We start from the raw sequence: 23,991 nt of genomic DNA, 5'->3' as shown, positions 1-23,991 counted from the left end.
TAGGCTTCTTTCCTCACTTGCTGGGCAAAACAATTTCTCTGCCAGCTGTTAATATTGGGACATAGACTCATTCTGCTTTTGCTCTTTTTTGCAGAGATCCAAAGTAGAGCTATTAAAGTCTGCTCCCTTGCTTGGGGAACAGAAACAGTTTCCCTAAATCTGGAATTTGGAGAATTAATTAGGTCAACTTCACTGGAATCTGAGGGGTTTTCCCATCTTAAGTGTAGGTGGAAGGAGATGGCAGTAAAGGGTAAAGAGATCCAGCCTTTCCTTTCTCCAACCAATTTTTCCCACATAAGAGGATTCTTTCTTCCTCCAGTCAGTTCTTTCAAATAACAGAACTTTCATCCAATCACATTAGCTCCCAGAACATTCAGAAATTCTATCTTTTAGTTTTATAACAATAATAATAGCCAGAATTTATATTACACATTAAGGTTTACAAAATAGCTTTCCTCTTTAAAACATTCCTATTTTACCCATTTTATAGATGAGGAAATGGGTTGAGTGACTGACTTGCCCAGGTGCCCAGGGTCATATGGTTATGAAATGTCTTAAGATTAGTCAAAACTTGTCTTCCTCAACTTAACAGATCTTGTGTGAACTTGAGTTAAAAAACACCTTCTTCTCAAGAAGAACCCCTGTAACTCACTTCTAATTTGAGGTGAGAGAAAAATTCATATTTCTGACAGAAATTATAAAATATACAATTTTCATAGTGATTATACTGTGAAAAATTTTTTCCTAGTTTTTCAAGTTAGTGACTTCAAAATTCTTTATAGTTAATGTAAATTAACTACTCAGAAACAAGACATTTTAGCCATTTGTACTGAAAAGTAAATAGTATTCTCTCTAAGAAACTATTAGGTCTTAATATCTGAGTTGCTATGTTATTTCAAGTTCTTAGAACCTTGTGTGTCTACCCATTATAACAAAAAAAACTGCTTCTCTGATTGTATCTCACACAAATGTCCTTATCTCTTACCCTTTCAGGAAATAAAAATGTCCAAATGAGGAAGATGCACTTCTTATATAGAGAAGGAAATTGAAGCCCAGAAGGGCATAGTGTCCATGGTTTATATAACTAGAATGATGTGCTATATAGCCCTTAGTATTTTAAAGACCTCTTCTCTAACTCTAAATCCAGTCTCCTTTCCACACCATTTTGTTAATCAAGAATATGTAAAAAGTTATAGAAATGTCATAATTTTTTGTTTTGAATGTCTTTGCTGAATTGAATTTTGAGGAATGGGAAGAATTTAGCTGTAGTCCAGCCCCCTTTTAGAAACTACTATTTTCTATGATGTCAATTCAAGGGTGTACTGGTATCAATTTAAACAGGATCCAATCAATTGTTAAATTGAGAATTTATACCTCAGAATTCAGGTTTTGATTTATTTTGTTGATATCTAAATTTAAGGAAAAAAAGAAATACATTGTTTAATAGGACAGATGAAACTTACAAGTAAGTCAAGATAAATCATTATTTTCAAAGAGTCAATTATTAAATATTTATCAGCACATACTTGATATACACCTATTTAGTGACTTAATCTTAAGGCAACTAAATAGCACACTGAACCTGAAATCAAAAAGATTTAAGGTGAAATTTGGCTTCACACACTAAATAGCTGTGTGACTAAGTCACTCTGCCTCATTTCCTCATCTGTAAAATGAGCTGAGGAGGAAATGACAAGTCACTCCAATTTCTTTGCTAAGAAAACCCCAAGAGTCAGACATGACTAAAACATCACCTCCTTAATGACATAGCCTTCTTCAAGAATGAAGAACAAACAGCATGTTTCTCAGGTTGCCATATCACCATGGAAATTGCTTCCCAATACAATTACTGCTGGGAATATAATGGAAACAAAAGTAATTTTTTTGTGGGGGGAGGGAGTCTGAGGTCTTTTGAGTTTCCCAGATAGACTGTTTCAATAGGTCATTACCTTTTGTAGGTTGGTGTTCAGAAATTCCTTTTCTCCATAGTGATTGTGACTTTCAATTATGTTTGAGGGGGCAGCCTGCTGGCATGTGGTATGGCTGGTGGCATTTGTGTGAAAAGTAAGAAATGGGGGGTGGGAGGAGAGAAGAAACCTCTTATTAAAGACTTCTGAGTTGAGACCTACACTATCTCCATTGAGTTCTGAGTAATTAAGATAGTGAGTATTTTTTGACTTGCCTAGCAGACACTACTTACTTTTTGCCTCTTCTCAGAGTGACCACTAGTCTGGTTTGTCTATCCTCTAAATGACAATTGTGACTGCAACACCTTGACTGGACAAAGGAATGATCCATGTTCTACAGGAAGACTTCCCCAACTCCTCTTTATTCTTGTGTTTTCACTTTTTGTTTCCTATTTATTCTCTCTCTCTCTCTCTCTCTCTCTCTCTCTCTCTCTCTCTCTCTCTCTCTCTCTCTCTCTCCTGGAGCCTTTATTCTCAGGTTTTGTGGAACTCTGTTGGAAGGAAGTCTAGGTTTGGAAATTTTCTCCCCTGGTCTTTGAGGTCACAGACTGTTTTTGTATCCTTAGTTTTTAGCACCATTTTTGCAGTAGGTGCTTAATAATGTTTGAATAATTGATTGCTCTTCTCAAGACTCTTGGGCTCAAGGTCCTGGGCTATCTCCAGTGGTGTCTGCAAAGAGATGGTGGTTGAGACTTTGAATGTCAGTGGCCCAAAAACAAGAAATAGCACAAATGGGAACACTCTGTCTTCTTTTTTTGGCAATAATATTTATTCAGTAATACAATGGAAACATACATCTCTTTTGAGAACATTCTAAACTATGTTTCACTTAACCTTAAGTGACACAAACTAAAAAGTTAATATCTATATTAAATAAGTTCATGATGTCTTCTTAAAAGACAAAAAAAAATCCCAAATGTGTAACAGCACAACTGCATAAATAAATATTAGGATGATTTAAGTGTTCAATCCTTAGTGGGCCATCATCAATGTGAACAACATGAAATTTCAATCAGCCCAAACTAAAAACACATTTCACCTTGGCAATCAATTGTTTTCTTTATAAAGTGCAGGGGCAGCTAGGTTACATAGTGTATAGAGCACTGACTTTGGAGTCAGGAGGAGCTGAGTTCAATTCCGACTTCAGACACTTAATAATTGCCTTAGCTGTGTGACCTTGGGCAAGTCACTTAACCCCATTGTCTTAAATTTTTTTAAAAAGATTGTCTTTATAAAGTACAGTTGCTAGAGGAATTTAATTATTCTTACTATCAGGTATAATTGCAAGTTGATAAGGAAATTACAGATAAACGTTTCCTACAGAAGTTACTGGGATGAATTATAACACTGACAGGAGAGAAATGGATCCTAGTCTATTTAAAAGTTCTTGAAGTGACCCCAACCCTTGTTCTCCTACATAAAATTAATTTACTAGTGATTCACTAATGAAGAAATAATATTTAATGAAATTGGCTTTATTGCATCATTAGTTTTTCATTTAAACTAGCACCTTTAATTTATTATGGCATTCGAGATTCATAAATCTTTTGATATATTTACCTAGGCAAAACTTTGACTGTTTTATGCTTTCAGAATGGATTGATCTTAGATATATTTGCTTTAGAAGCATATTGATTTCACAGTGTCAGAAGAGATTTCTTTCTGTCCTATATAATTTTCCCATATAATTATAGAACTTAATAAAGCCCTGGTATTTGAAGAATTATAAGACTGGGAACAAGATGGTGTAAACAAATAAATGAAAACCAGTTCCCAATACTTAAAAGGAAGTTAAAGGAAGAAAATTGGAAGGAAGAACAGTGACTGAAGGAAAGAAACAAATTGTGAAATCAACAAAGCACAGAGAGAGCAAATAAGAACTTTATTCTTTATATCTCATCTGTGGTTTTCCACTCTGTGGAATGCTATAAATCTTGATCTCCAAGCTGTGAGTTTTTTCTGACTGAAAGAGAAAATAGTAATAATAGCTATCATTTATATAGTGCCTTCAGGTTTGAAGCATGGTTTGCATATATTTTCTTATTTAACTTTCACATCCCAGTGAGGTAGATATTATTATCCTCACTTGACAGATAAGAAAACTGAGACTGAAAGAGATTAAATTACTTTCCCAGGGTTACCTCCCTACTAAGTACCTAGGCAAGATTAAAATTCCTATTATCCCGACTACAATACCCTATCCACTATATAACCTAGCTGCCTCTTAGACTAATTTGACTTGAAATGGTACACATGTAGGGATAGGATTACCACCTTAGCTGGTAGAACTGCAAGGCCTATATGAGTTGAAAAAGGGGAAGGAGGAAAAGGAAGAGAGGAAACTAGTAATTTGTATTGCTGGAGCCTTTTTTACTCAGGTTTTGTGGAACTCCACGGGAAAGAAGTCTAGAAGCCCCTTTTTGGCAGACACGACAATAGGAGGAGTTGCTAGACCTGTATTTGGACTAAGACTGATGGTAAAAACAGAGTTTCATTCCAGGCATAAAAAATTTTGGTGCAGGTCATTTGGGGTAAATTGTGGAAATGGCAAAATCTTAAAAATATTTAGGATGGAGTTAAGTTTTTGAAGTTAAGGAAGTAAAGCATAGGGCATAAGAGAGATGGCTGTTGCTAGGGAAATCATCAAAAGTGACCTTCAATGATATGGATTCCATATATCTTTGAGCAAACTATGGCATTTACCCTAGAGTTTGTCCATGGCTCTTTTAAGTGTCCACTGATCATATTGGATGATCCTAGAGGACTTTTTCAATTCACTAAAACCCTAACTCTCAAATTTCATTATAGTGTTACTTTTACTCCAGGTTCTAAAGTATCTATGCCAGGAGAACATAAGCTAGAAAGACTTAGAACATGGGGGTAGGAGTTGATTGTGTATCTGTTGTGTCAGAATTGGTCTTGCTGTGTTCAAGAGGCTGATCACCTCAGTAATTGCAAGGTGAAAATATTTCAGGTCAAGCAAAACTTGAAGACCATCTGCTAAATTATAGGAGATTGTCATCTGGTAAAGGAGAGGATATCCAAACTGACAAAACTATAAATATCTGAAGTCTCCCAAATTTTGACTGAGTTAGTTTAATCTAGGGAATGGATGTTCTCTTAAGTTTTTTTCTAACCTTCTGAGTAGATGATTACATGCAACAACAAAATGTGTCTAGACTTCTTTTATGAATTTTTACTTAATCAAAGAACTCAATCTGGTAACCTCAACTTCAGAGTGACACCATGAAACTCATAGAAATACCAGTGTTATATCTTGAAAAATTATGAAATAGGCAAATAAAATCTCTTTCCTGTTGCACTCTCCTAATTATTCTACTGCCTTCCATGTCATTCTTCTGTTTCCCTCCATTCAGTACTAAATTCTCCAACTCTAGGATTGTGACCCAATCTTGTGAATCTCAGCTTAGTTTTTAAATGACAATTTGGGTAATAATAGTAATAATAATAATATTTATATATTGCAGGGTATGGATTGCTGTGCCTGGAATTGGGAATACTCAACTTCCTCAGTTCAGATCTCGCCTCAGACATTATGTGACCTTGTCTCAGTTTTCTTCATCTGCAAAATGAGCTAGAGAAGAAAATGTCAAACCATTCCAGTATCTTTGTCAAGAAAACCCCAAATAGGGTTGCAAATGGTTGGACATGACTGAAAAATGACAGGACAACAAATATATTGCTTTGAGCTTTGTAAAGTATGCAATATTCATATACATTATCAAGTTTGATCCTAGTAATAATGCTATATTATTATTTTCCATGTTTTAAAGACAAGGAAACTGAGACTCAGAGAATAAATGACTTGGCCAGTAATATACAGTTAGAAAGTGTCTGGGGCAGGGTTTGAATTTAGGTCATCTTGACTCAAGCCCACCACTCTATCCATTTGGACCATGTAGTTGCTCAAAGATTCAACCCCTTCTCAGAGTATTTTCATTTTTCCTGAAAGTTAATTTCATTTTAAATTAATTTTTAATCACCAAAAACTTGTCTTTTATTTAGCCTCCCATTCCTTCTCCCACAAATGAGGAAAGAAAAAACAAAATTCTTGTTAGAAATGTGTAGTCAAGAAAAACATTTCCACATTTATCATGTCTCACTCTATACTCTGAGTCACCTCTCAATCAGAAAGAGGTTGATGAGTATCTTCTAGGTATAACTCTTGGAAATAATTGTGTTGTGTAAGTATTAATCATGCTTTATATTTTTAATAGATTTCAATTGTGAATCCATCTTCTACAGAGTTCTGGTGGTTCCCTCCTCTTTAGCAATTTTTTGTAGCTTACTGATTTTTTCAAAGATTAAGTATATGTTTATTTTTTGATAGATTTAATGTTTTAAATTTTTGTGGACACAAACTACTTTCTCAGAATTCTAAGTTTCGCACATATATAAGGTTAAGAGATAAAATAGTTTCAAATCATTTTCTTTTCCAATTGCTGTGAACTCATTTTCATTTTTTAAATTTTTATAATTTGGTTTTCCTCTATTTTTATATGGACATTTAAAAGTTTATTTTCATTAGTCTTTAAAAATCACTTAGTTTTATTTAATCATTCTACTAGTCTGTATTTTCAAATTTCTCTATTTCTACTCTAATTCTGGAGACTTCTGTACTTGTTTTAAGGTTGCTAATTCATTTATTTCTTTTTAATTGCATCTTCTAATATAATTACTATTGTTGCTGTCTTGTTTTTTTATTCATTCACTCATGATATCAATATTTTTTCACTTAACTCTAAATCTTTCACAAATATTCATCTGTTAATTGTAATTCTTGCATTATAGTCTACAAATAATATTCATTTCTGCCTTTTAAATTTTTTTCATGATTCATTTTATGTCATAACATTTTTTGTAAAGGTACTATGGTATATTGAGAAATATGCATATTCTTCCATTTTCCTACTCAAAAGTCTCTACTTAATCAGTAAAAATTATTTTCTAACATTCTCTTTAATTCTATATTTTTCTTCTTCTTTATCTTTCTCTTCAATCTCTCCAGCTCGGAAAAGAGAATGTTAACATCTTCTTCTATTGTCAATAGGAACTGGGGTAACCAGATAAGTACAGGAATTTGGGGGCCACTGAAAAGGAGAAAGAATTCATGCACTCTGGAATTTAAAACTGCTCAGGATTTTATTATGGCAAAATATCACAAATATACAGATTAAAACTCCTAGAAAAGCAGTAACCATTTTAAGAATAGGTGAGGTTTGAGTGAAAGGACAGAGAGACAGAAAGAGATAGAGAGACAGGCAAAAGGCAGGCAGCTATGAGGCTTGGCACATGGCAAGGGGGCAGTCCATGGTGCTCCACATGGCCTAAGAAAGCATGAGAAAAACCCATCTTTCCAGAGTCAAAAAAGAAAAGGAAAATTAGAAAGCAGAAGGCTCTGTGCTTCCTGTTAAATACCCTTCTGTGGTAGGTTGGGCATGGGGTGGCACTTAGGGAGTGGTCTTACACCTTGGGCCAGGTATCTTCCAATGACAAGCTACATATTGGTCTTTCCTGTTCCAAGGTTCTTGACCCCCCAAGTTCAACATGTCATTTCCTGTCAAGCCAGAGTCTACGGCCAAGGATAGATGAAGGGGAAAATGGGGGACAAAGACACAAAACAACAGGGTCAAGGGGCGACAGGATACAATCAACAATCAAGGTCAGTTTACATCTCAGGGACAAATAGTTTTCCACAATTAATAAGATTTTAACATTATTAAAGCTAAGTTCATAATTCTCTACATTTCCCTGCATCACTATTATTGTGCTATTAATGTCATTTTTATAATTTATCCAGTTTTCAATATTATCTTCTCCTTACCTCTGATGATTTTATTTGTTGTATAAGGGTGGAACCTCACTTTCACATACATGCCACAGTTTTTTAAGCTTTTTCTTGTGCTATAGCTGTCTACTTTATTTCCAATTCTTTGTTATTTTGTGGCAGATTTTCACTTTTTCTCTTCTATTTGTCAATGTTTTTATATGTTTCTCTATTTGATATGGTATGTGGAAGGGGACAGGATTTCCAATTACAGTCAGATCTATTATAATGCGTGTCTCAAAAATGTGAATTCATTCCAACAAGATTGATCTGTTATGAAACAATTTGGTCATAGTTCAAGTTTACTTCTGCTCAATTTCTCTCACTAAAAAAGAACTTTCACAAAACTGCTCTACTCCAATATAACTTGCATACTGCAAGTCTACAACTCTTCAGACACCCACTTTTACAAGCAATCTTTGTCAAGATAAAATGTTTTATTTGTTGTATACATTCTCGTACAGTAATTTCTGTGAGTAGAGAGGGATTGGTACACTCAACTCTTTCCTCCATTACATTCAGTCTCAAAGCTCAGAGTTGCAGTGGGCTACCCAACTTGTTTGAATTGCCAGGGGACACTATATGTTGTAGTATTTATATATTTCTTTACCATTTAACATGCATGAAACCCTTACTGATTTTACCAGGTTCCTACATTTTTATGTATTGATGAGTGTTTTGGGGTCTTATGCTCCTAACTCTATTTTCCTCATAAGCTTTTTTGTTTATTTGTAGCAAGTATTTTTGAGGAATATATTTCCTTATAGCAATACTGCCTGCAGATTTTAAGATTGCAAATAATACTCAGTAAGAAGACATTATAGAAAATAAATTGACTAGAATAAGATTAATGGAAAAATGAGACATTTAAGATGTTTATGAAATGATAAGAGAAATCTTGATTTATTTTCTACTCACAGAATTGCCTCTAAATTGAATACTTTCAGTGGAAGGTCACAGTCTTCAAGTCTTATGAATGTTTTAAAATAAAAATATTGAAATCTCACCCCTTTATTAAAAGTAAAAATTGAAAAAGACACCTAATAATTCTCCCTCATTTGTAGACTCAAATTCATTCTTTTTTTGATAGCTAGGGACATATCAAGAATTTTCAATAAATACTTAATACTTTGGCTAGAAACAGGGTTAAGAGATTACAAACTAAGAGCTGTCACCATGCTTCACATGTTTTCTGGGGGACCCTCCTAGTTGGCAGGAGATCAACACTTTGATTTATGACTCTACAAGATAAACAAATTAATTTTGTAACATAGAATTTTCTAAAAGAATTTTGAGAAAAAATGGAAAGACTGTAGAATGGAGATTCAGAACTGTTAGCCAATTACAATTCTTAGCCAATGAAAAAATATCCTTTTTCATAAGACTCCAAATTTCTGATGTAGTGACAATAATTTTTTTGAGGAATTATTTACTTAGTGGTACCCAGAGAGATGGAAGGATATAAAGGCTCTTTGTTCAGAAAAAAAAGTTTTGGTCTAATGGGGAACGTATGTTTCCAATGCACCACCAAAGAAGTCATGAACATACTAGATGGATTAGATCAATCCAAGGAAGGTCTAAAACACAAACAACAGCACCACATCTATGGGTTCTGTCCTATTTGACCTCACTCTTAGCATTTTATGGGTGAAACAACTTAAAGTAGATAGTGTTATTAATTAAGTGTTGCTATTGTCACAATAAACTGTAATGAAAATCAATTAATACCATTACCAGGCTCCAGGTGGAGCCTGACCTAAGGGTAGAGGCAGAGATTTTAAAAGCTCCAAAAGACTTTGGGATCAACACACTATGGAATTGGCAGTAATTCAAATGCCCTCCCAGTGTACAGAGACTCCTTCTCTTCTGTGCCAATCTAGCCTTGCCAACACAATGTTTCTGAGCCATGTGTGTCAATCATTGTGTTCCATTTGCTATAATCTGGCCTCCTCTCACCCTGTGATTTTAGATTTCTTAGTGCTAGTCCGTGGTTTGGAAATTAGTTCTGATATAAGCCACAATTGTGGTATGATAAGAAGTAACAAAATTTTAGACGTTGAGAGCTTAGAGTATGTGTATCTTGTAACTGGACTTAGTTTTAAAAAAAAGAAAAAACTTCATTTGAATTTTTTCCAAGTCAAGAAAAACACATTGGTAGGATTGCTATGGGACCATTTTTAAAAATGTCTTTCATCATAATAAATTAATTCTAGGAACTCAATTCATATTCGATATTTTGTTCAAAGTTGAAAGAGGGTTGCTGAACCATTCCTATATATTTTTTTATTTCTTACTGAGTTATAGGCATTGTCCAACAAAACATTCAACTTGGCAGGAAGAAAAGTCAACTAAGTTAGTGTAATTCCCAAAAGAAAAGATAATTCTGTTATGAAGTATTTCTAGCCACATCTTGGAAATCTAACAATAGACTATATTGTTAATAGTTTGCTTAAGGATTCTTTTATTGACTGATTCATTCTTTCAACTAATAGCTTGAGTCACCCAGCATTCTTCATGTAGAGAATCAGTGACTGCTTTAATGCAAAATCAAGGATCATTTGGTAGAAGGGAAGGGGAGTACTTGCTGAATAAATTACCCACTAATTTATAATGGAAATACCTTCAAAAGGTTTCCTGAGCTGTTTCCTACCTTCTCTCTCTCTCTCTCTCTCTCTCTCTCTCTCTGTCTCTCTCTCTCTCCTCAAACCCCACCCCTTGTCCAATCCCTTTTTTCTTCTTCTTCATAAAGCACTGGAATGCCTATCTTCTTCTAATGAAATGTACCATTTCTCATTTTCTCCAATGTAAGAATGCTTAATCTGGGACCAGCTGTTTGAATATATGCAAATATACACATACACAAAGTTATATAGTTACATGTACAAATGTACATACATGTTTTCACACATATACACATATGCATATATAGATGTATTGAGATCTTTGTATAGATATAGAAATATAAATATGTGTATTATATATATGGATCGATGTAGAATTGGATATAGCAATGCTTTAGACCATACCAAGAGCAATTAATAAAGAGGGATCCTTATTACGTGGAAAGCTATAGCCTCCTTTGATTGATTGCATGACCAAAACAAGGTTTTTTTTTAAAACTGCCAGATTAGGATATTCTTTGTCATCCTTCACACTCTTTCCTGCTATCTCCAGAGAGTGAAAAATCACATTTTGCTCACTGCAGACACCAGGGAGAGGTTAAAACTTCTTCTTTCCTTTCCCTTTTATCAATTGACTCTGAGAAATGGGTCTAGACTTTCTATTTCAGTCCTTTATTGTTTTCTTCAGTTTCAGAGACTGATGGCAATTCTCAATGGGAAAAGGAATTAGACTCCTGTTGAACATGGAATCAGGAGAGATATTTCAATCAGTAAACCTAACAAGGAAGGACAAATAACAGAGAATAAACAGAACCCAGGACCATTTCTTAGAATCAAGCAATAAAAAAGAGAGCAAGGGAAAAAAGTTTTCTTACTATTTTCCTCTTATTCCAAAGGTGGTACTCCCATTCATGTTGTAGGGGAACACAGAAATTAGATGCCTTCTTCTTCTGTGATCTGAACGTGCTCCAAAGTCCTACAACTCTATTATACTGATAATTGTTTTTCAAAATAATATTTCTTTTGTACACCTATGTATTTTATTTTGTATTTTTAAAAATACTATTCTGAAAGAAATCTATTGGCTTCACCAGACTACCAAAGAGATACAGAAAAGGTTAAAAACCTTATTGACTGACTTTAAGGTTCATGAAGATTTTCCCCATAAGTCTATCTCATCTTTTTTCCTTTGCTTCTCTCCACTTTAGAACCAAACCAGTTGATATCTCTTGGCCTTTTGCTACCTGCTTCAATAGACCAGCACCATTGACAGAAGGTTAAATGAGAAAGGTCCTCATCAACCAGTCACCATTTACAGATTACTTTTAGAAGGAAGAGGACCAGAAAGAGAAATGAATGACTTGGAGAATATTTCTAATGTTCTTCGTCAGTTGGTTCAGTCATGTTCGACTCTTTGTGACCCCACTGACCTTAGTAACCAGGCTCTTCTATCCTTCACTATATCTATTATAGTCTGTCCAATTTCATATGCATTATTTCCATGATACTATTTTATCTATTTCATTCTCTACCAATCCCTTCTCCTTTTGTCTTCAATCTTTCCCAACATCATGGTCTTTTCCAATGAGTCCCATTTTCTCATCATTTGCCCCAAATATTTAAGCTTCAGTTTCAATATTTAACCTTCTAGAAGAGTTCAACTCTTTAAGAATTGGCTGATTTGATCTCCTTGTTCAAGGGACTTTTAAAAATCGTCTCCAGCATCACAATTTGAAAGCATTGATACTGTGGCACTCAGTTTTCCTTGTAGTTCAACTCTTATAGCTGTACTATTGCTTCTGGAAAAACCATAGCTTTGACTATGTGCTGTTTTTTGGCAAGGTAATGTTTCTATTTTTTGACATTTTGTCCGGATTTGCCATGACTTTCCTTCCAAAGAACAAGCTCCAGTCATTATCTGTAGTGATCTCAACCCAAGTATACAAAACTCTGACACTGCCTCCATTTCTTCTCCCTCTATTTGCCAGGAAGTAATAAGATAAGTTGCCAAGATCTTAGTTATTCCAAATTCATTTTAAATAGGTATTTGTATGCTGACCCCGAACTCTTACTAAAGAATAAATGACTCTTTTAAGTACTACTGTTATATTGTTTCCATATCCTGCCACTGTGATCTACTATATAATATAATCCCTTCCTAAGCAATTCTGCCTCATTGCCTGAGGATTGGGGGCGAAATCTGAATACTTCCTCCTAGGTGACTGCTACCCTCTTGTAGACTGAGTCACTTTTTGATAACTCTTCTCTTCAGGGATTCTCCAGACATGAATTTGTCATAGTCAACACTTTCACTCTATTCCTCAGAAGAGATTTCCTTGTACCTGCCCAGGACTTGGAATAATAGGGAAAGGAGTTACCCAAGATCAACTTTCTCAATGGAACTTACAGAAAAAAACTTCTCTTTATCACATTTCCTTTCTGCATAATAGCATTTATGTAATATTTAGGACTAGATTCATTTGAATTTCTCGGCTTTTGGGGAGCTTACTAATAAACTTTTTTTGGTGGGACAATGGGGTTAAGTGACTTGTCCAAGGTCACACAGCTAGTAATTATCAAGCATCTGAGATCAGATTTGAACTCAGGTCCTCATGATTCTTGGGCTGTTCTATCCACTATGCCATCTAGCTGCCCTCTGAAAATGAAACTGGTAATTTAGAACAAAGCCATTCTTTCTTTCCCATCCTGACTCACATGGTAAGTGTCTGAGGTAAAATTTGAACTCAGGTCCTACTAGCACCCTAAGTTTTCTTCCAAAGATTATGAGGAATAGATAGTGGTTTCTGACATTTTAGGACATCATCATTATTTTCCTTTGAGTTATTTTTACTTTTTACCCAAGGAAACATATAGATACACAAATACAAGTAAACAATATCTTATAAAAGCTAGTTTATTCTGAAAACACATGCCCAAAACAGAAAATTAACAGATAATTAACAGAAACAATATTTGGAGGGAAAATGCAAATTTTTCTCTTTTGAGAGACCAAAAAAGATAGAAGTACAACAGAGGACTAGAAGGGCATCACAAGCTTGTGAGCAATGCAAATATATCTTTTTTGCTTCAGCTCTGTTTGTTTTTCTGGTAGCCATATCCTCTCACTAGCTGCAGACAACTAGGTGGAGCAATAGATTGGAGAGCTGAATCTGGAGTTAGGAAGACTCATCTTTTTATATTGAAATATGACCTCAGACACAAAACTGTCTCCCTGGCAAGTTACTTAATTCTATTTGCCTCAGTTTATTCACCTGAAAAATGAATTCGAGAAGTAAAATGGCGAACCTCTCCAATGGGATCATAGACAGTCAGAAAGTACTAAAAATGACTAATAATGACATTAAATATCATCTCATGCTGTGCTTTTCTCTGGGTGGTGGCTTAGGTACATGGCAGCTCCCTGATTACTCACAATGTTGTTGCCAAAATCTCTCTCCACTGCATTAAGAAGTTTCCCTGGGACCTTAAATAACCACTCCTCAGTCTGCTGACATTTTTACTTTGAAATCCTTGCCTCGCTTGAAACATCACCTGCTCTTCCATTTTACCTTAGGGAGAGCAGAAACTGAGTTTTCAGTCATTAGCTCTCTAGTTTTTCTGGCCTAATGTAGAGAAGATTATTTACTTTATCATTGTACTAGGTTAATTTTTTAAACCAGAAAAGCAATGAGAACCAATATTACCAAAAGTCAATAGAACTCTCTCATGCCTCCTCTAGGCAGGTTAGACTGCTAGAGTCAGGAAAACTCTTAGGATGTACCACTACTTCCAGGTTTACGATTTGACCTGTAATTGTACTTCCTTTTCTTTGATTTTTCTCTCTGAAAATAGAAACCTCTGGTTTGGTTATGTGTAGGGGGAAATAGCATATGAGACTTACTGAGTTTATAAATAACACATAAAATTACAGAGTTCCCCTCTAAGATTTACTTCTGTTAGTGGATAGAGGAAAGAAGTTACAATTCTTAAGTTTGTCTCAGGTTTAAAAAAAATGAGTGATAATGAGTAGCATTACTTCAACTTCAAATTTAGAAACACAGTTGAAGGTTGTTTTCCCATCACCCCTTGGTCCTAATCCAAAGTGTCAAGAGAGGTCCTAAGTTTTCTTCCAAAGATTATGAGGAATAGATAGTGGTTTATGACATTTTAGGACACCATCATATATCATGATGGACCTTCATTAGTAGTGATAAAGAAGAAGAAGGATATATTTAATATTTCTATGATCCCCGGTACTGGCTAGCATAGCTGTCAATCAGTATCTTAAAACTGCTGCTGATAATTATAATGTTTGTCCTTCATTTTCAAAGAAGACCATGACATTAAAGAGATGATGTCATGAAAAATACATGAATTGGATTGGATTTGAGTGAGGGGGACTGTGCTAAATCATCAGTCTCACTTTCTTCTCTAGAGTCCATCTGGGCCAGATATGAATCAGTATGATTAGAAATAGACCTAGATGTGAAGCAATCAGGTTTAAGTGAGTTGCCCAAGGTTACATGGTAAGTGTCTGAGGTCAAATTTGAACTCAGGTCCTCCTAGCTGTCCCATATGATTAGCAGGTCAGTCAGCTGGTGACATTGATGGAAAAAAGGAAAACTTGGTCCTAAATTCTTGTATGAATTTAGGATTTCATGTTTGAAGGGACCTTTGAAGGGACCATTTCATAGATAAGGAAACTGAAACCTTGAAATGACAAATGAATAATAATTTGACCACAAATATAGTGTGTAAAATAGTGGTATTTAATGTTCTTTCTACATTTTCATGTGACCTATAATATTAAGTTACTTACATACAGCTTCACTATTTTTCTTTGAATAATATTTTTCCAAATTATATGTCAAGAAAATTTAAAAATTTGGGGGGGTGGCTAGGTGGCGCAGTGGATAGAGCACTGGCCCTGGAGTCAGGAGTACCTGAGTTCAAATCTGGTCTCAGACACTTAATAATTACCAAGCTGTGTGGCCTTGGGCAAGCCACTTAAACCCATTGCCTTGCAAAAGAAACCTAAAAAAAAAAGAAAAGAAAATTTAAATATTTTTTTAAATTTTGCTTTCTAAATTATCTCCCTCCATCTCTGTCCTTTCCCCTCCCTGAGACAGTGAGCAATTTGATATAACTATACATGTGTAATCATGCTAAATATATTTCTATATTAGTCATGTTGTAAAAGAAGAAAAAGTTTAAAAAAACCACCTCTTGCTTCAATCTGCATTCAGACTTTATCAGTACCTTATCAGGGGGTCAATAGCATTTTTCATCATGAAACCTTTGGAATTATCAGGTTCATTGTATTGTTGAATAGCTAAGTCATTCACAATTGATTATCTTATGGTATTACTGTTAACTGCATACATTATTTTCTGGGTTATGTTCATTTCACTTTGTATCAGTTATTTTTTATAGTATAATATTCCATCATAAGCATAGCACAAATTGTTCAGCCATTCCACAATTGATGGCATGCCCTCAATTTCTAATTCTTTGCCACCACAAAAAAAACTGTTAAAATGTTTTTGTATATAAATAGGTCCTTTTCCTTTCCTTTTTTGGGGGGGAGCCTGCAATAGCCACTTTATTGAGCTAGTCCGATTTATTAATATGAATATCACATAATTGACAGTTCATAATGGTGTTCCTCCAAACTTAACATTTTAAGAATTAAATTCCAATTTTATAGTTAATTCAATCCTGCATTGGTTAAAGCAACAGTATTACCCATCAGTCCTTCTTGCCAGAGAGCAACTAATTTCTTGAACCACTTTTCCTCAACAAATAGATTTGACTGAGTTGGAGAATTATTGTCTCGACCTGATTTTAGTAGGGATTCTTACAAGATCTGTTTCTTTTTCAATGTATAGCAAATTCATAGTTACTGTTCCTGGAGATGGCTTCTGCTTTCCCTCACTAAAGTCAGTGAACTTTATGACTACTTTATCTGAATGTCTGTTGAACACAGCAGTCACTTTCAATCACGTCAATATCTTTGATTCATTTCACTTGCTATCTAAAGGTGGCTAGGTCTTACACATTTCTTCTCTTTTGCTTCTTTTTCACTTGGTTCTTTCGAGATTCATTGACTTTAGCAGCAGCTTCAAGCTTCAATTATATTTAATATAATTGAATTCACTTTACTTCTTGTAATTCTTTCTATTTAGCAGTTCCAGTCTAGTTTTGGCTTGTTTAACAGTTGGCAGATGTTCTAATCCAGCTTTGATGTTTCCAGAATTCCCATGCTTAGAGTTGTATAGTTCTTTCTCTTTCCCTTTTTCTTTTTGTTTTCTTGACTTTAACAATGGTCTTTTTTTCACAAGATTGTCTACAAGTTCTTCTGCAACCTGATCTTCCACTACTTTGACTATGGGACAGTGAATGAGGTCTTTAGCTTTACCTTCTTTTTCTATTTTTTGACCTTGTTGCCTAAGATCTATAGGATTTCCCTCAGCCCCTTGACTTCCTCTGACTTAATTTTCTTCTGAATACAAAAGAAGAGCCACTACCAAAATGGTGCCTGAATCTTCTTATCATAACAATGTGAGCAGGCCTGTAGATCTCTAGATCCAGATCTTGACTTGGACTTTGATATCCTTATTATTCTTTTTTGTCTGAAGGACTGACCTGCTCCCTGAAGAATTATTTTAAAAGAACCATCTTTGATGGTTTTCCCTCTTCTCTCTTCTTCTGGGGCATTTCTTTTTTTTTAATCTCTTTGGGTTAAAGACCTATTAGAGGTATTGCTGGATTAAAGACCATTATTTTTTAGGAGCATAGTTCCAAATTGTCCAGATCAGTTCAAAACTCCAATAGTCCATTGTGTCCCAATTTTCCCAAATCTCTCCAAAATATATCATTTCCCTTTTGTCTCATATTAGTTAAACTGATAGGTATGAGGCGGTACCTCAGAGTTATTTCAATTTACATTTTTTTCTAATCAAGAATGATATACAGCATTTTTCTTATGAATATAGAAAACTGATGTTTTTCATCATTTATCAATTAAGGAATGACTTGTATTCTTATAAATTTGATTCAGTTCTCTATATATTTGAGAAATGAGGCCTTTATTTTAAATTCCCCTTTCTCCCAGCTTTCTGCATTCCTTCTAATATTGATTGCACTGGTTTCATTTGTGAAGATCTTTTTAATTTAATATGATTAAATTCACTTTACTTCTTGTAATACTTTCTATTTCTTGTTTGGTCATAAATTTTTCCCCTATGCAAAGAACTGATAGGCAAACTATTCCATGTTCCTCTAATTCATTTATGACCCTTTATGCCTAACTCTTGTACACATTTTAATCTTATCTTGGTATTTAGTCTAGATAATAGTTTATACCTAGCTTCTGTTAAATTATTTTCTAATTTTGCCAACAGTTTTGGTCAAATATTGAGTTCTTGTCACAAAAGCTTGTGTCTTTGAGTTTATCAAATGCTAAATTTCTATGGTTATTTACTATCATGTGTAATTATACCACTGATGTACCACTGTATTTCTTAACCAATACCAAATTGTTTGATGATTATCACTTTCTAATATAGTTTAAGATTCGGTACAAAAAGGTCACCTTCCTTCACATTTTTTTATTAATTCTCTTAATATGCTTGATCTTTTGTTCTTCCAGATGAATATTGTTATTATTTCTATCTCTATAAAATATTTTTTTGATAATTTGATTGGTATGGCACTGAATAAGTAAATTAATTTAGGTTGAATATATTTTTATTATATTGACCCAACCTACTCATAAGCAATTGATATTTTTCTACTTGTTTAGATTTAACTTGGTCTGAAAAGTATTTTGCAATTTTGCTCATACAGTTCCTGGGTTTATACCATCATCCATTCTAATTTCTTCTATTTCTTCTTTCTTTTATTGCTATACCTAACATTGTATAATATTGAATAATAATGATGATATGGGCATCCTTGCTTCACCCTTGATTTTATTTGGAAGACTTCTAACTTATCCCCATTTCAAAGAATGCTTACTAATGGTTTTATCTTGTCAAGCTTCATTTAAGGAAATTTCTACTTATTCCTATGTTTTCCAGTGTTTTCCAGTAAGAATGAGTATTTTATTTTTTCTGCATCTATTGAAATAATCATATGATTTCTGTTGGCTTTGTTATTGGAAGTATATTTCTTTCTATTCTCATTCAATTTTCTCCAGTGGTCAGTCATATCTAACTTAACTTTTCTAAAATTCTATTTACCTCCTTAACATTTTTTCTTGATATTTCTATTAGATTTACCTAATTCTGAGAAGGGAAAGTTAAAATTCCCCCATTAGTATAGTTTTGTCTACTTTCTCCTTAACTTATTTAACTTCTCCTTTAAAAATTTGAGTTCAATCTGTTGAGAGTAAAATTTACTCAGTGTTTACACTCTCCCTACATTACAATAAGGCCTTTGTATTTTGTATTTCTAATTATACTCTAATTCCCCATCTTCTCCCAATGTAATCCTTTTTCAAGTCTTACTTGTTTTATACCTATCTTGCACCCATTCCCTCTATCAAAGTGTACTTTTTTCAACTGTCCTAATAGAAGCACAATTCTCAAGAGCTATAAATATCATCATACCATATTCAATTTATACCCACACCTTCAGTCTGAGTACTCTCCCTCCAGGTATCCCAATAGAAATACAACTCTCATGACCTAAAGTATCATCACATCATACCTATAACCTCTGTCTAATTATGTTCCTTTCAACAGTCAACTTGGGAAATACAATTCTCAAAAATAAGACTTAATAAATGGGAAGAGAACATCTAACTTTTGAGAATTGTATTTCCCAAGTTGACTGTTGAAAGGAACATAATTAGACCGGGATAAAAACTCCCTCTTTGATAAAAACTGCTGGGATAATTGGAAATTAGTATGGAAGAAACTTAAATTAGACCAACACCTAACACCCTTTAACCAGGATAAGATCCAAATGGCTACAGGACTTAGACATGAAAAACAATACTATAAGCAAATTAGAAGTTCAAGGACTAGTTTACCTGTCAGATCTATGGAAAGGGGAGCAGTTGATGATGAAGGAAGATTTAGAGAACATCACCAAAAACCAATTAGATGATTTCAGTTACATTAAATTAAAAAGCTTTTGCTCAGATAAAACCACTGTAACCAAGATCAAAAGAAATGTAGTAAATTGGGAAACAATCTTTACAACTAATGATTCTGACAAAGGACTCATTCCAAAAATATACAGAGAACTGAGTCATATTTTTAAAACAAAAAGCCATTCCCCAAATGACAAATGGTCAAGGGATATGCAAAGGCAATTTACAGATGAGGAGATCAAAGAAATCCATAGACATATGAAAAAATGCTCTAAATCATTAATTATTAGAGAAATGCAAATTAAAGCTTCTCTGAGGTACCACCTCACACCTCCCAGATTGGCCAATATGATCAGAAAGGATAATGATCATTGTTGAAAGGGTTGTGGGAAATCTAGGACACTATTACACTGTTGGTGGAGCTGTGAACTCATCCAACCTTTCTGGAGAGCTATTTGAAATTATGCCCAAAGGTCAACAAAAATGTGCATACCCTTTGACCCAGCAATACCACTACTGGGTCTATATCCTGAAGAGATGATGAAAAAAAGGTAAAAACATCACTTGTACAAAAATATTTATAGCAGCCCTGTTTGTGGTGGCAAAGATTTGGAAAACAAGTAAATGTCCTTCAGTTGGGGAATGGCTTAGCACACAATGATATATGTATGTCATGGAACACTTTTGTTCTATTAAAAACCAGGAGGGATGGGATTTCAGGGAAGCCTGGAGTGCATGAACTGATGCTGAGTGAGCAGAACCAGAAAAACACTGTATACCCTAACAGCTACATGGGAGTGATGATCAACCTTGAAGGACTCGCTTATTCCATCAGTGCAACAAGCGGGAACAATTTTGGGCTGTCTACAAAGGAGAGTGCCATCTGTATCTGGATTATTCCCTTTAATTTAGAAAATAACAGACATCTTATTGTCTGATCTTGTTACCTCTTAGATTTCTTGTCTCTTCTTTAAGGATATGATTTCTCTCTCATCACACTCAATTTGGATCAATGTACAACATGGAAACAAAGTAAAGACTGACAGATTGTTTTCCATGGGGAGGAGGGAAAATTGTAAAACTCAAATAATATCTTCAATAAAAATAAATTTAACAAAATAAAAAAAATTAAAAATAAATGTGAACAAGAAAAAAATGTATTTAAGGCAATGAAACTCACACAGCTAGGCAATAAGTGACTGAGGTCAAATTTGAACTCAGGTCCTCCTAGGTCCAGGACTGGTGCTCTATCTACTGCACCACCTAAGTGCCATTCTAATTTTTAAGGATTTATTTTGTTAAGTGAGATTTTGTATCTCCTTTTCCATTTGATTCAATCTATTTTTTTAAGTTGTTTTTTTTTTGCAAGGCGATGGGGTTAAGTGACTTGCCCAAGGCCACACAGCTAGGTAATTATTGTCTGAGGCCAGATTTGAACTCAGGTACTCCTAACTCCAGGGCTGGTGCTCTATCCACTGCACCACCTAGCTGCCCCCACCCAATCTACTTTTTTTAAGGAGTTCTCTTCAGTGAATATTTATATCTTAATGTAAACCATTAGATTGATTCTGCCTTTCAAGACATTCCATTTCTCATTGCATTTTCCACTTTTACCATATTGGCCAAGTCTTTTTTTAGTGTTAGTCTCTTCAGTATTTTGGGGATCTCCTTTACCAAACTGTTGACTTCTTTATCATGATTTTCTTGTATCATTCTCATTTCTCTTCCTACTTTTTCTTCTACCTCTCTTAACTTGTTTTTAAAAATCCTTCCACGGTCTGAAACCAATTAATACTTTTCTTTGAGTGTTTGTATGAAGGAATTTTGAATTTCTTGTCTTCTGAGTGTATGTTTTGATCTTCCTTGTCACCACAGTAACTTTCTATAGTGAATTTTTTTCTGTTATTTGCTTATTTTTCTTGCCTATTTCTTGACTTTCAATTCTTTGTTAAAGTGGGACTTTGTTTCTAGGACAGAGGGCACTCTGTCCCAAACTTGAGATTTTTGGTTGAACTGTTTTCAGAGATACTTCTAGGGGACCTAAAAGTTTTCAGTTTTTCCAAGGTGTTTTGATCTAAGGAGAGGTGTGTTTACTACTCTTCTGTACTGTATTGTGCTCTGTGAATGACCATAAGCATTCTTTTCTGCCCTGGAACTGTGATCAGAGTTATCATACTATGGTGTTTGCAAGTTCCAGTGTGCTTGCACTTCTCCCCACCCTAGGACTTCCACTCAGGGCTCTGACCCAAATTCAAAAGGAGTAAAGCTTTAGAGTCCTGTCCCCAGGGTCAGTCAAAAGATCCCTGTAATCTCGTTCTAACCAATTGTTTGACCTATTTACTATCTGTGGATGGAGAGCTCCAAAAGCAACCTTTGCTGCTCCCAAGTCCTAGTTTTCTCAGGACCAGTCTGCACTGATGTGGCCTGAACTGATGACTATCTGATGGCAAATTGTTCACCCCACTCGATTGAATACTACTGCTCCAGAATTAGTTTTATGGAATTTATTTATTGTTTATAGAGAGAGCTCAGGTGAGTCCCTGCTTTTTCCTTCATCATTTTGGCTCTCCTCCCCCCATTCCACTTTTTAAGGAATTGTTTTCTTTAGTGAATTTTTGTACATCTTTTTCTAATTCTTATGTTTTCTTTACCAAGTGTCTGATCCTTTTTCCATGATTCTCTTGCATCACTCTCACTTCTTTTTTCCAATTTTTCTCCTACCTCTTTTATTTGAGTTTTAAAATTCTTTTAGAGTTTTCCTAGAAGTTCAATTTATATTATTCTTTGTAGCTTCTCATGTAGCATGACAGTGCTATCCTCTTCTGAGTTTAGGTTTTGAACTTCCCTGCCACCATAGTAACTTTCTATGGTCAGGTTCTTTTATGATTGTATTTTGCTCATTTCTATCCTTTTTGTGGCTTTTAACTTCATGTTAAAGTTGTGTCTACTGCTGGGGTATAGGGGACACTATCCCAAGCTACTGTGGTAGGGCAAAGTCTCATGCTGGCCTCCTTCTTCTTTCTTTTCCTTTTCTTGTGCTTGGTTACTTGCTGCTGGCCGACATCCAAGGGCTCATCTTGATGGGTGCTAGCCCAGTTGTTGCTGAGTGACCTAGACACTTCCTGTTCTGGACTATACTTTTTTACCCTAGTGAGATACATTTTTCCTTTCAACCTTCTAAGTTTCTTTGGACTACAAAATTGTTTCACCCCATCCTTTTATTCATTCTGCTTCAAAATTCATTTTGAGTTATTATTTTATAGCTGTTTAGATGTGAATTTGGAAATTTGGGTGAGTTACTGCCTTACTCTACCATCTCGACTCTAGTCTCAAGCATCTTTACTATGAAATGATGTCTATTTTATAGTTATTCTCTAGGATTCTGATGAAACTTTTGTTTCAGAATTTTATTTAATATACATTTTAAATTCTTTTATTCTAAAAGTAGAAGTACAAAACCTTAAGGAGACTAAATACCCACTGAAAACAAATGATTGACTACCAAACAAACAATTATGTGTCATTTCATTATCTCTAGTAAAGAAAATTAATTCATTTCTTTATTTATTTTGGGTCCATAAGATTTCAAATTTCTTATTAGCAGAATAAAAATTATGTTTCTAAAAGTTTCCCATTCTGGCATTCCAACTTCATTTCTTATGAAAGGGTTTTAATAGAATACTACTTAGGGATATCCAGTGATAGGGACATCTAAATCTCATGATACCCCATCTAGGAATGACAGTAGTCAAAATTAGTATTTTTTTGGTAATCTGCAAATAATAAGGATAGTCTGATTTTCTCTGCATTATCCTGTGAATTGTTTAAAAGGAAAGAGGTTGTCTATTGATGAATATCACTTTTAAAACCTTCTTGTTTCCTAATATCCTTATTGAAGATGCTTTCATTTTAAGTATGTATGATGACTGATTATGTTTTGTAGCTGTTGATATTTTCTTATTTCCTTTTTGTTGGAGGGATTATTAGTAATATCTGGAATTTTTCCTTTTTTAAAGTGTTCCTTTAGACACTTTACAAATAGATACTCTGGTAATGTTTCAATTGTGTCTCCTACAATATAGAAGTCCTCTTGTTTAATCTAGTTGCTTTTTTTTCTTAGTATCACTTCTAGCTTCTTGATAAACTCATCTGAGACTATATTGCTAGCTAAGGACCAAGTGTGGTACTTCTTTCAATCATAATGGAGAAAAACATTTGTTAGAGTCATATTTTTAAATATATTCCATTTTTCTTCTAGTTGTTTTCTTTCAAATTTGACTTTCCATTTTTGTTTTAGGGATGATTTTGTTTAATATTTACCAAGATTTCTTTATTCTTGTTTTTAACACACTTGCCCATAATTTTTCTTCATCTTCATCCTTCATTCTTCATATTTTCCTACCTTTTCATTTGATGTCAACAAGTATCATATTGTATATTAATTTATTTTGGAAT

At 34.3% G+C, this 23,991-nt stretch overlaps 1 protein-coding gene and 1 pseudogene across 4 annotated transcripts in view; one reads left to right on the top strand and one right to left on the bottom strand.

The window, feature by feature from the left end:
* Positions 1–23,991, top strand: part of LOC141498341 (zinc finger protein 474-like) — a 99,043-nt gene that overhangs the window by 10,193 nt on the left and 64,859 nt on the right. The window contains exon 2 of one of the 4 annotated variants that reach the window (XM_074201428.1): positions 7,513–7,650. The exons of the other annotated variants lie outside the window; for them this stretch is intronic. The gene's annotated coding sequence lies outside the window, so the exon portion shown is untranslated. The remainder of the gene's footprint in view (positions 1–7,512; positions 7,651–23,991) is intronic. 4 annotated transcript variants of the gene reach the window in all.
* LOC141498871 (uncharacterized) lies at positions 16,144–22,697 on the bottom strand (annotated as a pseudogene).

The sequence above is a fragment of the Macrotis lagotis genome, chromosome X (genome assembly GCF_037893015.1).
Source record: "Macrotis lagotis isolate mMagLag1 chromosome X, bilby.v1.9.chrom.fasta, whole genome shotgun sequence".
Classification (NCBI taxonomy): domain Eukaryota; kingdom Metazoa; phylum Chordata; class Mammalia; order Peramelemorphia; family Peramelidae; genus Macrotis; species Macrotis lagotis.
This window is presented reverse-complemented; position numbering and strand designations above follow the sequence as displayed.